This window comes from Lissotriton helveticus, chromosome 2_1 (assembly GCF_964261635.1).
Source record: "Lissotriton helveticus chromosome 2_1, aLisHel1.1, whole genome shotgun sequence".
In the NCBI taxonomy this organism is placed as follows: domain Eukaryota; kingdom Metazoa; phylum Chordata; class Amphibia; order Caudata; family Salamandridae; genus Lissotriton; species Lissotriton helveticus.
This window is the reverse complement of record NC_136059.1, coordinates 1,162,059,684-1,162,075,384: the sequence shown is the minus strand read 5'-3', so window position 1 is coordinate 1,162,075,384 and position 15,701 is coordinate 1,162,059,684.

Sequence of the window (15,701 nt, the reverse complement as noted above, 5' to 3'; positions counted from 1 at the left end):
AAAGTAGCAGAAAAAGAATGCGGACAACGTTCCACAGTCCAATCCGAATGGAGTACCGCAGTCTTCTATCTCCGAGCCAGATAAGATAAAATCTGCCGAAATGCGACCTATGCGGGAAGCCGCACCCTTGTATGTTCCTCCTAAAGGAAAGGGAGACGATGATGATAAAAATTCTGTTGATGCCAAGGGATATTTTATTTATAATTGGGTATACACTCCGTGGAATAGAGCAGATGTAATGGCGCTTAAAAATGCTTTGCTGACCCGCGTAAAAACCCAGCGGCCTTTTATGAGGAAGTTGAAGGTGCCTTAAATTCTTGTACTATGACCTTACGCGATATAGATTTGTTTTTCGGTTTAATTTTACCCCCAGATATGTGGCGGACAGTCCGTAAGATTGACGATCGCGCTATTTTGGGTGCTGAATGGAAAGATCTTGAACAATTGGATGTCGATAGAGAACCCGCCCAAAAGCCCCATCGGCTAATATTAGATCTTCCTGCAGCCATTTTGACTAAACTTAAAACGATTATCCCCCCTAAAAAGATTGATTGGACGATGTTAGCGTCCTGTAAGCAAAAGGCAGATGAATCGGTTTCTGATTTTTTCACACGTTTTGAAGAAACTTTTCACGATTTTAGCGGCCAATCTTTAACAGATGATACCGGTAGACATCTGTTTGTTGATAAATATGTAACAAATTTGTTACCAGGGATAGCTAGCCACTTAAAAGCCAGTGAGAGTTCTTGGACTACCTCCTCTCCGGCCTCTGTTTTAACGATGGCTCAGTATTATGAGCGCCAAGAAGCAGAAGCAAAGGGGAATGAGGACAAGAAATCTAAAGAGCTAAAAACGAAAGTTATGATGGCCCAGGTATATGGCCCGCCTTCTAGAGGTTATGATAGGGGCCCTGATAGAAATTATGATAGAGGTGGACGAACATCTCTCAATACTCCTTACACTCGTACGAATTTAAATATCAATCAATGTGCATATTGTAAGCAGCCTGGCCATTGGATGCGTAATTGCCCATTATTGCGTCCCCAACAGGATGCTCATGGGCGGGGCCAAGGGAGAAATAGTTCAGGATCCTTAGATACTCGGGGAAATGTGAATGATCGTGTTCGATCCGATACGAATGCACGCCCACAGTATAGACAGAACACCTTTGATAGGCGAAATCAATATCAAATGTCCGTTTATGTTCAGCCTGATCTGTACGATTCAGCTCATGCATAGGATTGCCTAGGATGGGGTAAGGAATCAGTTGAAGTTCCAGTAGATCAGACGGGTCCCTATGTTACAGCACATGTTTTGGGTTCTACTGATTGGTTTCTGGTTGATACAGGAGCTACTCGTAGCGCTTTATCTAAACAATTGGTTCCGAGGGCTCCCCTGTCTGGCACGACTATTACTTCGATAGGTTTCGATGGAACACCTTCCCTTAGCCCATTGTCACAACCACTTCCACTTTCTGTTGATAAATTCAGTGCTTCATGTCCGTTTTTGCTTTCCCCTAATACACCAGACAATATTGTAGGCCTTGACATGCTTAAGTATTTTAGAGCCACGATACGATGTTCTCCTGAAGGGGTACGAGTCATTTTAAATGATAATCATTCCGAATTTGACAGAATTTGTCTTGTTAAAGAAGACGTTGCATTGCCACTCTTCCTGAGTCCCTCTGGGCTACATCAGACACCGATGTGTGTCAGATGGTAATTCCTCCAATTCAGATCAGTGTTAAGGAGGGAGCTGTGTTACCCGATTGCCGCAATACTGGATTTCACAGGAGGGAGAAGAAGCACTCATAGAAATTGTACATGATCTTATCTGGGTTGGGGTTGTTGAAGAAGTTCCATTCAATGTTTGCAATAGCCCGATTCTTCCAGTTTTGAAGAGAGATACTGACAAGCGTGTTTACAGATTCATTATTGATATGAGGGAAGTGAATAGGATTGTCATACCGCAGTATCCTGTGGTGTCCGACATCACAACACTCCTTACTTTGGTTCCCCCAACTGATACCACATTTTCTGTAATAGACTTGAAGAACGCTTTCTTTTTGATCCCTATTCATCCTGACAGCCGATATTTGTTCGGTTTCACTTTGAATAATCGATCGTACCGATTTTGTAGAGTTCCTCAAGGCTATACTGAGAGTCTGAGTATTTACAGTCAAGCATTAAAAAGGGAACTTGATTTGTTTGTGTTGCCTGAAGGTGTGGCTCTCATTCAATATGTCGATGACATCTTGTTGGCAGCCGATACCCCAGAACAGTGTGAAAAATGTACGCTCTCTTTGCTTTCTTTCCTTGCCTTACATCATCATAAGGTATCTCGGAAGAAATTGCAATATTGTAGACCAAAGGTAACCTACTTAGGTCACCTTTTGTCTAAGGAGGGACGTGCATTGACATCAGACCGCATACAAGCAATTTTAGATACACCAGTTCCTACCACACAGAAAGGAGTACGTGCATTTTTGGGTCTCCCTTCCTTTTGTAGACAGTGGATCCTGGAATTTTCGCACATTGTTAAACCCTTGTTAGCACTCTTGACGAAATATACCCCAGTACCTCTCCCATGGACAGAGGAATGCGAAAGTGCTTTTCGACAGCTACGACAAGCCCTTTGCTCAGCACCAGTGTTAGGTACACCAGATTACACGAAGCTTTTCACACTTTATGTACATGAGAAAGACGGATGTGCATTGTCAGTGTTGGTTCAGCTACACGGCGACAAGCAACGACCGTGTGCCTACTTTTCAGCAGTTCTCGATCCTGTTGCTAGAGCACTACCTGGATGCTTTCGTTCAGTTGCAGCAACAGCAGTGTCAATTCGACAGAGTGAGGGAATAGTTTTGTCACACAAATTGTTAGTGTTAGTACCACATGCTATTGATGCACTTTTGAATCAGACGAAAACGCAGCATTTGACCAGTGCCCGTCTTACAGGATATGAATTGACATTGCTAGCTCCTCACATTACATTAAGGAGATGCGCAACTCTGAATCCAGCCACTTTGTTGCCATATCCGGTGAGCCAGCCTCAGTCACAAGAAACGCACAATTGTATTTTTCTGACTGAGGAACAGACAAAGGGTTGCATTGATTTACAGGATACGCCCCTTCCAGATGTGGATGGGGAATTGTGGGTTGATGGGTCTTGCCTGAAGTTACCGGATGGTACGACTTCAGCCGCATATGCAATTACCACACTTGAAACAATAGTGGAGACAGCTCGCATACCACAGAAATCAGCCCAAGCAGCTGAGTTGATAGCTCTGACGAGAGCATGTGAGCTCACTACTGGTTTGTGCGTGAATATTTATACGGACAGCCGCTATGCTTTCGGAGTAGCACATGATTTTGGCCTACTCTGGAAGGAAAGAGGCTTTCTTACATCTCATGGAATACAGATAATGCACGGAGATTTGGTGCATAATCTTTTGACTGCATTGACATATCCGAAGAAAGTAGCTATCATAAAGTGCAGTGCACACAAGAAAGTAACAGATAAAATTGGTCAGAGAAATGCCTTTGTAGATCATGTAGCATGTGAAACTGCCATGCACAGGAACACTACTTCTATGTATGTAGTGAAGTCACAAGCTGAAAGATGGCATGATGCTAGGCAAGAAGTACGAGAGATTCAGAGGACAGCCTCTGATAAAGAACGTGAACAGTGGTCTAAAGATGGAGAGTTAGATGATGAAGGTTGTTGGAGAAATAAGCAGATGGACCGATGGAAGCTGCCTATAGCTTTCGTACACCCTATGGTCCAGATGGCACATGGGTTAGCACATGTTGGAGCTTCCGCAATAACGAAAATGCTTACGCAAGTTTGGGAGCATCCAGAAATTGCTAGCACAGCTAAAAGAGTAGTACAGTCCTGCTTGATTTGTTTGCAATACAATCCTGGAAAGGGAACGCGAGTTCCATCTGGAGGCTTTGTCACACCAACTGCACCTTTTGAAGTCCTGCAAATGGACTATATCCAGCTTGAGCGGTGTAATAATTTAAAGTATGTTTTAGTGGTGGTTTGTGCTTCCAGTAAATGGATTGAGGCATACCCTACGAAAGACAATACTGCGATTACTACTGCTAAGGTGCTTCTGAAGGAATTCTTCCCCAGATTTGGTGTTTGCAGACTTCTATGGAATGATAACGGACCTCATTTTGTTGGAGAAGTTATCAAGTATGTTCTGAAAGGATTGGGAATCAAGCAAAGTTCCATGCTGTGTTCCATCCACAATCAGCAGGATTGGTGGAAAGGTACAATGCTACTCTGTAGTTAAAAATTGCCAAAATCGTAGCCTCCACGAAATTGACTTGGCCAGATGCATTGCCATTGGCATTGTTGTCCATTAGATCAGTACCACATTCTAGAACGGGTCTCACCCCGTATGAGGTGGTATTTGGACGGCCGATGAACATTTGGGGAGTTCCAAAACCAAGCTCTGTGTATGATGTACCTTGTGTTTTAATGAATGACTATTTGGCACAATTAACTGATAGCTTGGTTTCTATTCATCAACAGGTTCGAGAAGCGCTCCCCGATAAATCCCAAGGTGAGGGCCATGAACTCCGTCCTGGTGACTACGTCATGGAGAAAGCCTTTGAGAGGTCAAGCAGTCTGGAACCGAGGTGGCGTGGACCGGAACAGGTACTTCTCGCCACGAGAACGGCAGTTCGTGTTACCAACAAGAGGAATTGGGTGCATAGCATCCACTTCCGGAAGGTTCTGCCGACCCTGGTGGAACCTGCTGTGCTGACCGATCATCGAGACATCCTGACTACGGAGAAAGGCCCTGCTGTATTACCTGGCGGATCTGAGGAGTTCTTCCCGGACCAGACAACTCCTGGAGCAACGCGATATAATTTGAGATCAAGAAAGTGATTCCTATAGTTTTTTTTTGTTGCGAGACTGGTTGAGCAACCGCTCTGGGTAGTGGAAACGGAGAGCCGATATGACAAGGGAGGGGGATCAGCCCTGCGTAGTGTAGTGACACCTGTCTTGGTCTGTGGTGAAGAAACCAACGTCTGCCCAGAGTAAAGAGCTCCTTGACTATTTTTGTTTTTTCTATTTTTTAGTTTGAAGATGACTCTTGTGACTATGAATACTACTAAGAAGAACATTTTAGGAGTATTAAGTGTTTTTGTTGTTTTGACGATTATAGCAGTGATCACTTGGTCCGTTGAGATAGTGACTCCTGCTCGTGGGTTTGTGGTGGTTCCTACTACTCCTATTCCGGAAGAGCACCAGCATTTCACTCTTCCTTATCATGAGTATAAGCATCGAGAGTCCTACTTGAATAATACTTTTGTTCAGATGCTCCACCACACTCACAACGCCACGAACACTACAAATTGGTGAATAAGTGGTATGCTTCCAGCTCATCAAAAGAAAGGTGGAACACCGTTTATTCCACTTCCCTTTTCGCATAATGGTTCTTGTCGAACCTGGTACACTCTTCTCTTTTCAAACAGAAAACCTACAGTAGGTGGACTTCTCTTTCGCTTGAATAAAGAGTGTTATCAAGATGAACATGGGTATCCCCAAGCAAATGGAACTATATGGGAATGGGAAGAATACAGACCGGACAATGCTTCTACGCCTTATGTTTTCACCCACACAAGAGACTCTACTACGAGCAATGAATCTGTAATTACTGTAACACGGACTAAAGCAAATTTATGTTTACAAAGTACTGGACGAATTCCAGTTGGGTCCAGTGATTGTGTTGTTTTATTAAATATGGATGGAATAAATGACAGTACTTTTCTGGCTTCACATAACACCTATTTAGTATGTGGAAATCATGGATACCACAGATTACCTATAGGGTGGTCTGGCACATGTTATGTTTCCTTCTTATTACCCCCTGTTTTCCTGGCACCTGCTTCGTATCATCGAGATTTTAAATTGTTTAGGAACATTTCTATGAATCTCTATAAACGGACAATACGAATTGATGATGTGGACCAAACCGACACTAGCTTGCAGCAATAAGTTCATTTTAATTTAGGATTGTTTCCCTTTGTAGGTGCTGCATTAAATAGTAGGAAAATACGACGATTGACTAGAGTTGTAGAGGCTGTCACTAATGAAACTGCTGTAGCTCTAGGAAATATTACAGAAGAGTTGCAAATTGCCAGAATTGTAACCCTCCAAAATCGGATGGTCCTAGATGTAATGTTAGCAGATAGAGGAGGAGCATGTAAAGTCATCGGAAGTAGCTGTTGTTTGTTCATCCCTGACAATTCACCTTCTGTGTATGAGGCAATTCTTAAACTGCATAAAATCGCTTCTGAAATTCATGAAAAAAAATGGCACTTGGACTTTTGCGGGATGGTTTTGGGCTTTGATCTCCGCCTGGGGTTGGAAATTACTGACTATTCTATGTATCGCAATTGCAGTGATTTTCACCTGTTGTATGTGTATCCATTGTGGCCCAATGTTATGTTCCATGTGTATAATAGCCTGTATACCATCTAGAAGAAATGCCGCAAAAGCACAAGAGACCTTGGATAAAGAGGTGACCAATATAATGTGCATAGATATACGAGATGAATGCACAGATTACCCCAAAAGAGCATATGTCTTTAGCTAACGCTAAAAGGGTCGTCTGCTGTAAATAAACGGCGATTAAGTTGAGCGTTAGCAAAAGACATTTAGGTTTTTCCGTTATCTTGACATTTGTTATGGCATCCATTTTGAATCCATGGCAGCCATTTTGTCTGCCACATGCTACCTCGTGTCGACCATGTGCGTTGTCCTACCTTTCTGCTCATGGCCTCTAAACTGCCCGGCAACAAGCTATTAATAGCATCTTTGTGTTTTCTGCTGACAGTTAGGGTCCGCATCTGTTAATGGTTAGCCTTAGATTGGAATGTGTTAGCCGAGACCCCTAAGACTGATAGCTCCACCCACTGATCGATTGTGCCTCTCGATATTACCATGTATGGACATAAAATGTGCTCTTATGCTTTGTACCGCCTGCTTTTGGGCCCCTGTGTGGGTATAAATAAACCATGTGTTCAGTAGTCCTTTATGCTACTTCACGCAGTGCCGAAGGGTACTGGTTGAATTTTAGCACCACCTCATGAGGTGTAATAAACGTTATGTTTTGTTTTTCCAGTTTCCGTGCCAACTTTTTCCTTTGGAGTCTGCAGACTTTTGTGCTCAGAAGGGCGAACCCCTTGCACTAGCGGGCCTGGCTGAGGTCTGCTACGACAATGTCTGAACTGGGGTGGCGTGGTGAGCAAAATAACGATGGATTAAACCCAGATCTGGGCCTGGGGGTGAATGTTCTGCCATTGTGCAACATTCTGTCTAACATCTTGTGTGTTTTCCTGTTCGCCCTATATGGAAGGGTATGCCCAGACGTGGGTCCTGTGCTCACTACGCCACTGGATTCAAGCTATCCTGGCTGATGATGGCTGATAGCCGGAAACCGGTCCTAGGATGCTAGATTCCGGTCCAGGGAAGACATGGCTTGGCAGTTCGGGCTGGACTGTTCCCACGAGGCACAGGGTCAAGACAGATTTGCAGATGGCCATGTCTGAACTGGGGTGGAGTGGTGAGCAAAATAACGATGGATTAAACCCAGATCTGTGACTGGGGGTGAATGTTTTGCCAATGCGCAACATTACGTCCATCATCTTGTGTGTTTTGCTGTTCGCCCTATGTGGGAAGGGTATGCCCAGACGCGGGTCCCATGCTCACTATGCCACTGGAGTCAAGGTATCCTGGCTGATGACGGCTGATAGCCAGAAAACAATCCTAGGAGGCTTGATTCCGGTCCAGGGAAGACATGGCTTGGCAGTTCGAGCTGGACTGTTCCCATGAGGCACAGGGTCAAGACTGATTTGCATATGGCCAAGTCTGAACTGGGGTGGCGTGGTGAGCAAAATAACGATGGATCAAACACAGATCTGTGACTGGGGAGAATGTTTTGCTAATATGTAACATTCCGTTCATCATCTTGTGTGTTTTGCTTCCTTTGTATGTGGCTGTCTAAGGGGAATGCAGGAAGTCAGCTGTCACCTACCCCAAACGTGTATTCCAGAGACAAGAAGAAGGCATCAAATGGTTTAAGTAAGAAAATACCAACTTTCCATATGTGGCATTTTCAGAACTTTAATTTGAAAATGAACTTCACCATACGTTGTATGTATACATTGTGCGTCCAGAGACAATAAATGTGTCAGTACCATCTATTCCCAATAGGAAACTACACTTATAAAATTTAATAATGCAATCTTAATGTTATCCTATGGGAAAGATATGCCTATAAGAGCATTTCACTGCCAGGAAATTTAAAACTTAAAAGTACACATCCCACTTTTTAAATACACTGCACCCTGCCCATGGGCTGACCAGGGCCTACCTTAAGGGTGACCTATATGTAATCAAAGGAACGTTTAAGCCAGGAAAGTAGGATAACTTGCCAAGTCGATATGGCAGTTTAAAACTGCACACACAGGCTCTGCAATTGCAAGCCTGAGACATGTTTCAAAGCCTACGCCAATGGGTGGCTCAATCAGTGCTCCTGGCCCACTTGTAACATTAGATTTACAAGCCATGGGCACATGCAGCACACTTTACTAGGGACTTATAGGTAAATGATAAATGCCAACTGTGGATTAACCAATGTTACCATGTTTTAAGTAAAGAGCACATGCACCTTAGGACTGGTTAGCATTGGTAAACCGTACAGGTTTCAATAGTAGGCAAAAGTGAAGTCAGTAAACGCAGGAGGTCAGAAGGTGAAAAGCCAGGAGAATCCATACCATGGATGACTAACAGAGTGTAACAATGGTTAACCTTGTTAACCATGTCAAAACAAACATGTCTATTTTGCAGTGTTTTTTTGGCACACGGCTAAATATTTCCTGACAACGCTTTGCGAGTCGGGCTAAAGTTTAAGAGTAGTGTTTCTCAAACTGTAGGTTGGGACCCACTGGTGGGTCTGGGTCATGAACCTCCATGCAATAAATAAGGATGTATTTATCTTGTCATATTTGATGTATACCAAAGACAGATCAAATGTAAGGCTAGGTCTTCTGACAAAATGGTGCTTAATTTTTAACATGGGGATTGGTGGTTACAAACTCACTAAAGTTAATTATTTGGCAATCCTGCTGAGTAAAGGGAGTGTTAAAACTAAAGGCTGTAAGATGTATTTTTTGTAACACACAACAAAATGAAAATCGAGATATCTTTGTGATGCACAAATGAAAAATATTCACTGAAACCCTATTTCCATACATTATCATTTGTATGCAGTATAGTTTTATCTGTAAAACTCTATGTCTGTGCAAATTTAGTGTCCATTTCAATAGAAAGCGTGCTGTCTATAAATGACAGCGCACTTCCACGTGATGCTTTCGTTGCATTAAAAAAGCGCCCGCCTCATATCCATAAAAGCAAACATTTGTCATTCTTATCAGGGGTTAAGGATCTAAAAAGTTTGGGGAACTCTGATTTAGAGAGATTTAATGCTAAAACAGTTTGTTTAACCCAGTGCCGGACTGGGAACAGAAACCGGCCCTGACAAACTGCTCAGCCGCCCCCCCCCTGGGGTAAAGGGAAGTGCAGCCGAGCAGTGTGCGAGGGCGGGGTTCAGCCGATTTTGTTACAGGGGGCCGATATCGCCAACCCCAGTAACAAAATCGGCCCCCAGGGCCCCAAAACCGGCCCCCACCCTAGCGGCCCACCGGGGAAACGCCCGGTACCTGCTATGGCCAGTCCAGCCCTGTTTTAACCTCTGGCTTTTTGGCATTGGCTTTTAATGTCATTGTACTTGAAATAATTAATGCCCATTGTGTAACCTTAACTCTTATTGCAAAATGTTCCTAACTGGGATTGCCTCGGTCGATTGCATCAACATTCAATGCATGAATCATTCACACCTTTAATTCATAGTGCTATGCCATGTTTTTCATGCTAGTGTTACTTAGCATGATAACAGGGTGCCAAAAATTAGTCAACAGATGTGTTACTGTACTTCTAGCCACTGTATCTGCAGCTTCTTAAGCCTCTACTGAAACAGTTCCCTGCAGCGCATTACCTCCAATGATGATATTAGGTACGGGTGTGTGCTTGCATTTGGCAGCCCAATGAAAACTCTGTGGCCGTTGAGCAACCGATAAAAAATAGTATAGCACAAAAAAGCAATCTCAACAACAAGAATTGGCATAGCCAATAGGTCTCGCCTTTGGGACCTTATACGTGTTTAGCCATAGTTAATGGCTCTGCCAATGTGTTTAAGCTATGTTGTAGAGCAGTGCAGCTGCTGTGCAGCATGTTGAAAAGTTATAATAAAAAAGTGTTATAAGCAATTACATATAACCAAGAAGACATTATGTATAACTGAATGACCCTATTAAAAAAATGATTTACATAAAAATATCTTGTAGTTTTTTGTCCTCGCAACACTGGCAACTTCTTCCTGCATGTTCTAATGCTGGTTTATTATAGTTTGTTTTTGTTATGGAGGGAAGGAACATAAACAAGGGGAGGGTGAGGTTGGGAAATAGTACCTTAATTCCAACACTAGCAAAGGATGGACACTAGGAGAGAATCAACAGATGCCAGATTCTGAAGGCAGATTGAGGTGATTCTGAGTTGTGCTCAGGTGGTGGTGTACTGGTGCGGAGGTGATGCTCAGGTGGTGCCGAATGATACTCAGGTGGTTGTGTGTGATGCTGAGGTGGTGGTGGTGTGCTGATGCGGAGCTGATGCTGAGATATACTGAGGTGATGCAGAGGTGTTGCTCAGTTATGCTGTGGTGCTGAGTCAAGCTGAGATGGTGCAGAGCTGGTGCTTAGGAGGTCTGAGCAATGCTGAGATGGTGCTGTGCTGATGCTGAAGTGGTGCTGCATTGTTGTTGAACTGCTACTGAGGTGGAGCTGCGCTGGTGATTGTGCATTAATGCAGAGGTGGTGCTGTGCTGATGCCAAGATGGTTCTGCACTTGTGCTAAGGTTGTCCTGCAATACGTCTGAGGGGGTCCTGCATTGGTGGGGGTGCACTGATTAGAAGGTCGTGATGTGCTGACGGTGAGGTGTGTTGAGTGATGCTGTGGTGGTTCTGGGTCATGCTGACGTTGTGGTGCTCTGCTGGTGCTCAGGTGGTACTAAGCGATGCAGAGGTAGTGCTGAGTGATGTTGTGGTGGTGCCGGGTGATGCTGAAGTGGTGCTGGTGAGGTGGTGCTCAGGTCATGCTGTGGCGAGGGGGGAACAACCTTTATAACGCAACTTTTAGCACGCAGTGCTATTACAACGCAGACTTTAAAACGAAAACCATTACAACGCATTACACTGGGGGGCGCTCTAGGATAGGGAATAGTTTTAATTTACTATCCAACACCTTCCCTAGTGTCCACGGGGACTGGTGTTGGAATAGTAAATTAAACTATTCACTATCCAACACCCCCCAGTGTAATGTGTTGTAATGGAATGCGTTTTAAAACTTGCGTTGTTACAGCATGTGTGGTAAAAGCATGCGTTGTAACAACGTACATCCGTGGCGAGGTGATGCTGCGCTGATGCAGAAGTGGTGCTGCATTGTGTGACTTGCTGATGAGGTGGAGGTGTGTTGGTGCTGAGAGGGGGCTGCACTGGTGGTGGTGCAGTGATGTGAAGGTGGTGCTGTGCTGATGCTCAGATGGAGCTGTACTGGTGTTGAGGTGGTGCAGCATTGGTGTTGAGGCGGTGCTGTGCTGGTGCTGCAATGGTGCTGAGGTGGTGCACTGATGAGTAGGCGGTGCTGTGTTGATGCTGAGATGGTGCTGAGCTGATGCTAGATTGTGGTGGTGGTGTACTGATGCTGAGATGCTGCTGAGTGATGCTGAGGTGGTGGTGCTGTGCTGGTGCTCACGTGGTGCTGAGTGATGCTGAGTTGTGCTGTGCTGAGGTGATATGCTAATGCAGAGGTGGTGCTGCGCTGTTGCTGCATGTATGCTGAAGTGGTGGTGCATTGGTGCTGAGGTGGGGCTGCACTGGTGGTGGTGTACTGATGCAGAGGTGGTGCTGTGTTGATGCTGAGATGGTGCTGTGCTGATACTGAGGTGGTGCTGTTCGGATGATGCTGAGTGATACTGAGGTGTTGCAGAGTGATACTGAAGTGGTGCTGAGTGATACTGAGGTGGTGCTGAGTGATGTTAAGGTAGTGCTGAGTGATGCTGAGGTAGTGCTGAGTGGTGATGAGTGATGCTGGTAATCAGGTGGTGCTGAGATGGTGTTGTGCTGAGATGGTGATGTGCTGATGGTGAAATGGTGCTGCATTAGTGCTAAATTGCTGCTGAGGTGGAGCTGCGTTTGGTGGAGGTGGTGCACTGATGTGGAGATGATGCTTTGCTGAGGTGGTGCTGTGTTGATGTGGAGATGGTGCGGTGGTGGTGCTGCGTTGGCGCTGAGTTGGAGCTGCACTGTTGGTGAGTAATAATGAGGTGGTGGTGTGCTTGTTCAGAAGTGATGCTCAGGTGGTGCTGAGTGATATGGAGGTGGTGCTGAGTCCTGCTAAGGTGGTGTTGAGTGATGCTTTACTGGCGTTGAGTGAATACTTTGGTGGTGCTCAGGTGGTTCTGTCCTGGTGCTCAGGTAGTGCTGAGTGATGCAGAGTTGGTGCTGTGCTGGTGCTGAGGTGATGCTGCACTGGTGCAGTAGTCCAAGGCGAAGCCTGAAAAGGTAGAAAGTTGGAACCATAGAGGAGAGAAAAGAAAGCTGGAGAGGACAGGGAGTGCAAACTGAGCGAGAAATGATAGAAAGAAAAATAGGAGGCCAGAGGGGCGAGGAAGTGTTAAGAAATAGATACAAGGTGATGAAAGGAGAGAAGCAAGTTAGACAGAACTAGAAAAGAGTGAGGAAGAGTAACGGCAGACTGAAAGATAAAGAATACAAATATATAGGAAGCAGAATGAGGAGGGAAAGGGAAAAGAAGAGAGAAAAAGCAACTCCCAATGTATTTATACAGCTTGCCTGTGTGTGACAGGATGATACAAGGTGTAAGAAATACAGCCAAAAGGATAGATCATAGGGTTAATCATCTGTGAGGCAGATCTGAGTTCCATTTGATTGTATAGTGCCAGGGAAAGCAGTACATACTTCCCATTTTGATGCATGCATTGACAGAGTCAATAGGTCTGGCTTTAATGTGCTGCAACCAGGGCTGGACTGGCTGTATCAGGCCAGCCAGGGTGAGGGCCAGTTTTCGGCCCCTGGGGGCCAGTTTTGTTACCGTGCACCACCAATATCGGCCCCTATAACAAAATCAGCTGGAACCGGCCCTAACAAACAGCTCAGCCGCACCCTTCCCTCCCCTCCCAGGGAGGTCGGCCAACCAGTTTGCCAGGGTATTTTCTGTTCCCAGTCCGGCACTGGCTGCAACCCTGCACAAACTCAGACACACCATCCTCTCTTCACTTTCATGCTATCAACTTAGGCACTCCATACACTCACATTGCTAACCACTCATGCAATACTCGCATAGGCACAACTCACTCTATATGCTCAAAGACAGACACAAATCCAGGCACTCTCACAAACAGCTCTCCCTGCAACCATCCTTTACACATCACTAACACAGACACCAACTTGGGAAGCATGGGGGAGGCTGCTGTGTTGGAACTGGGGGGCTCTGGGAAAGCATGAAGAGGGGGGGTCAGCCAGGCACCCAAAATAACAGCAGAGCGGCTGCAAGGGCAGCATTAAGTGCATCCAGGTGGGAGCAGGGAGTGTCCGAAGGTAGATGCGAAGCAGGGACACCATGAAGAGGGCCCGCAAGGACTAGAGCACACCAGGTATTATGGGCCCGGCGAGCGCTTAAACTGCGAGCACTGATAACATCTAGGGGCAGATGTATCAAGCGTTTTTTTTGTTGCAAACTCTGCGAATCGCAAAATAGCAGCGTTTGCGACAAAAAAAATAGGAAAAGGTATGTATCATGCAAAAAGCCTCGCAATATTAAGGAATCGCAAATTTTGCGATTCCTTAATATTGCGTAAGCATTTAAGAAATCGCAAATTGCGATTTCTTAAATGCTATGTATGATGCATTTCAGTTTTGCGAATTTAGGCTAAGAAATCGCAAATTACCACCAACTTGTAGTTGGTGGTAATTTGCGAATTCTGTTACAAATGCACTTTTTGCAATTTGTAAAGGTGCCATGTGACGCTCATACATGCCCTTAGGGCATGTATGTGCGCCATATGCGCACACATGTCAATTTCAGGGGGTGCAGCAGGGTGCCCTTGAGACACCCCTGCACCCTTGAAATTATTCAAAATTTGCGATTAGCAAATTGCGAATCGCAAATTGAGAATAATTTCTCATTCATTCCTAAGGGCCTCCTGGCCCATAGAAATGAATGGGAAATAATTCCTTAATTGCGATTAGCAATTTGCTAATCGCAATTAAGGAATTTTAATAAATCGCTAAAAAATAGCGAATTACTACATACATCCCAATTTGCAATTCCCAAATAGCGATTCCTTAAAAATCGCTATTTGGGAATCGCAAATGATGGGGATAATACATCTGCCCCCTCAAGAAGTGAGCTGCGCTAAAGCTAATCTAAAGCCACGTAAATTACTGGACCCAGACGGCCTGATGGCCTAGTTTTATAAAACGTCAGTGCGTGTACTATTTATGTTTTGTAGCTTCCACAGTGGGTGCCTTTAACAAGGCTGTTTACAAATATGTGCGCTCCTGGGAGGGGTCAGGGGGCGAGGGCTGGGGCTTTGAATGTGTCTGTTTACAGCACAGGGCTCTTGTTGTTCTAAATGAGGGGCAGCTTGCCCAACATGTCAGGTCTACAACTGTAAAAATAACTTGTCTGCCTTCCTAAAATGTGCACGCTTATCTTATGGTAACAGAACAGAATTTATTCTACATTCTTATGGGGCTGAAGTTATCCCATAACTGGTAAACTTATATAACTCTCTGGGAGGCTCTAGGTTTATCTTGTTCCATATACTAAGGTCTTATATTTGTTAAATATACCGATTACTAATATGTCAATGCAATCATGTGTAAAAAGGGGGAGGCACAGGTGCTTTACCGCTGGTTAGCAAGATTAAAGTGCTCAGAGTTCTAACGCCCGCAAAAAACATAAGGTCCAGCAAAAGCCGAAAAACACAAAGGGGCAGATTTACAAGCCCCTTGCGCCACTTTTACGTCACCTTTAACATGGGAAAAGGGACGCAAAAGTGGCGCAAGGGGCTTGCAAATCTGCCCCAAAGTGACCACACAGGAAAGGCACATTTCCTCATTATCAGTCCTGAACAATTTTGCTTCAATTTATTTAGACACAAATTTATTGTTCAATGTGCCTGTCAGTCAAATTTAAATGTAAATGTAAATGTAAATGTACATGTATTTATATAGCGCAAATCACCGACCCGGTATCTAAGCGCTTGCTCTTATACTAATACTCTAATACTCTTGTGGCATGCATTTGAACTTCGGGAGCGCAAAAGGGATACAGTGAGCCCTGGTAATAGCTAGTGCCCTATGAAAGTCTGCTATGGTGTTGCAGATTAGGCCTTTTCTTGCATTCCTGACATTGTCATCTTTTCCTGTGTTCTCCGTTTTCTCGAACACCAGTAAGTCTAAGGCTACAGCTACAAGATCGGTTTTCAAGATATCCCTATCAGTTCGCGAAGTTAATTGCCACCTTAAACATAACTAGAA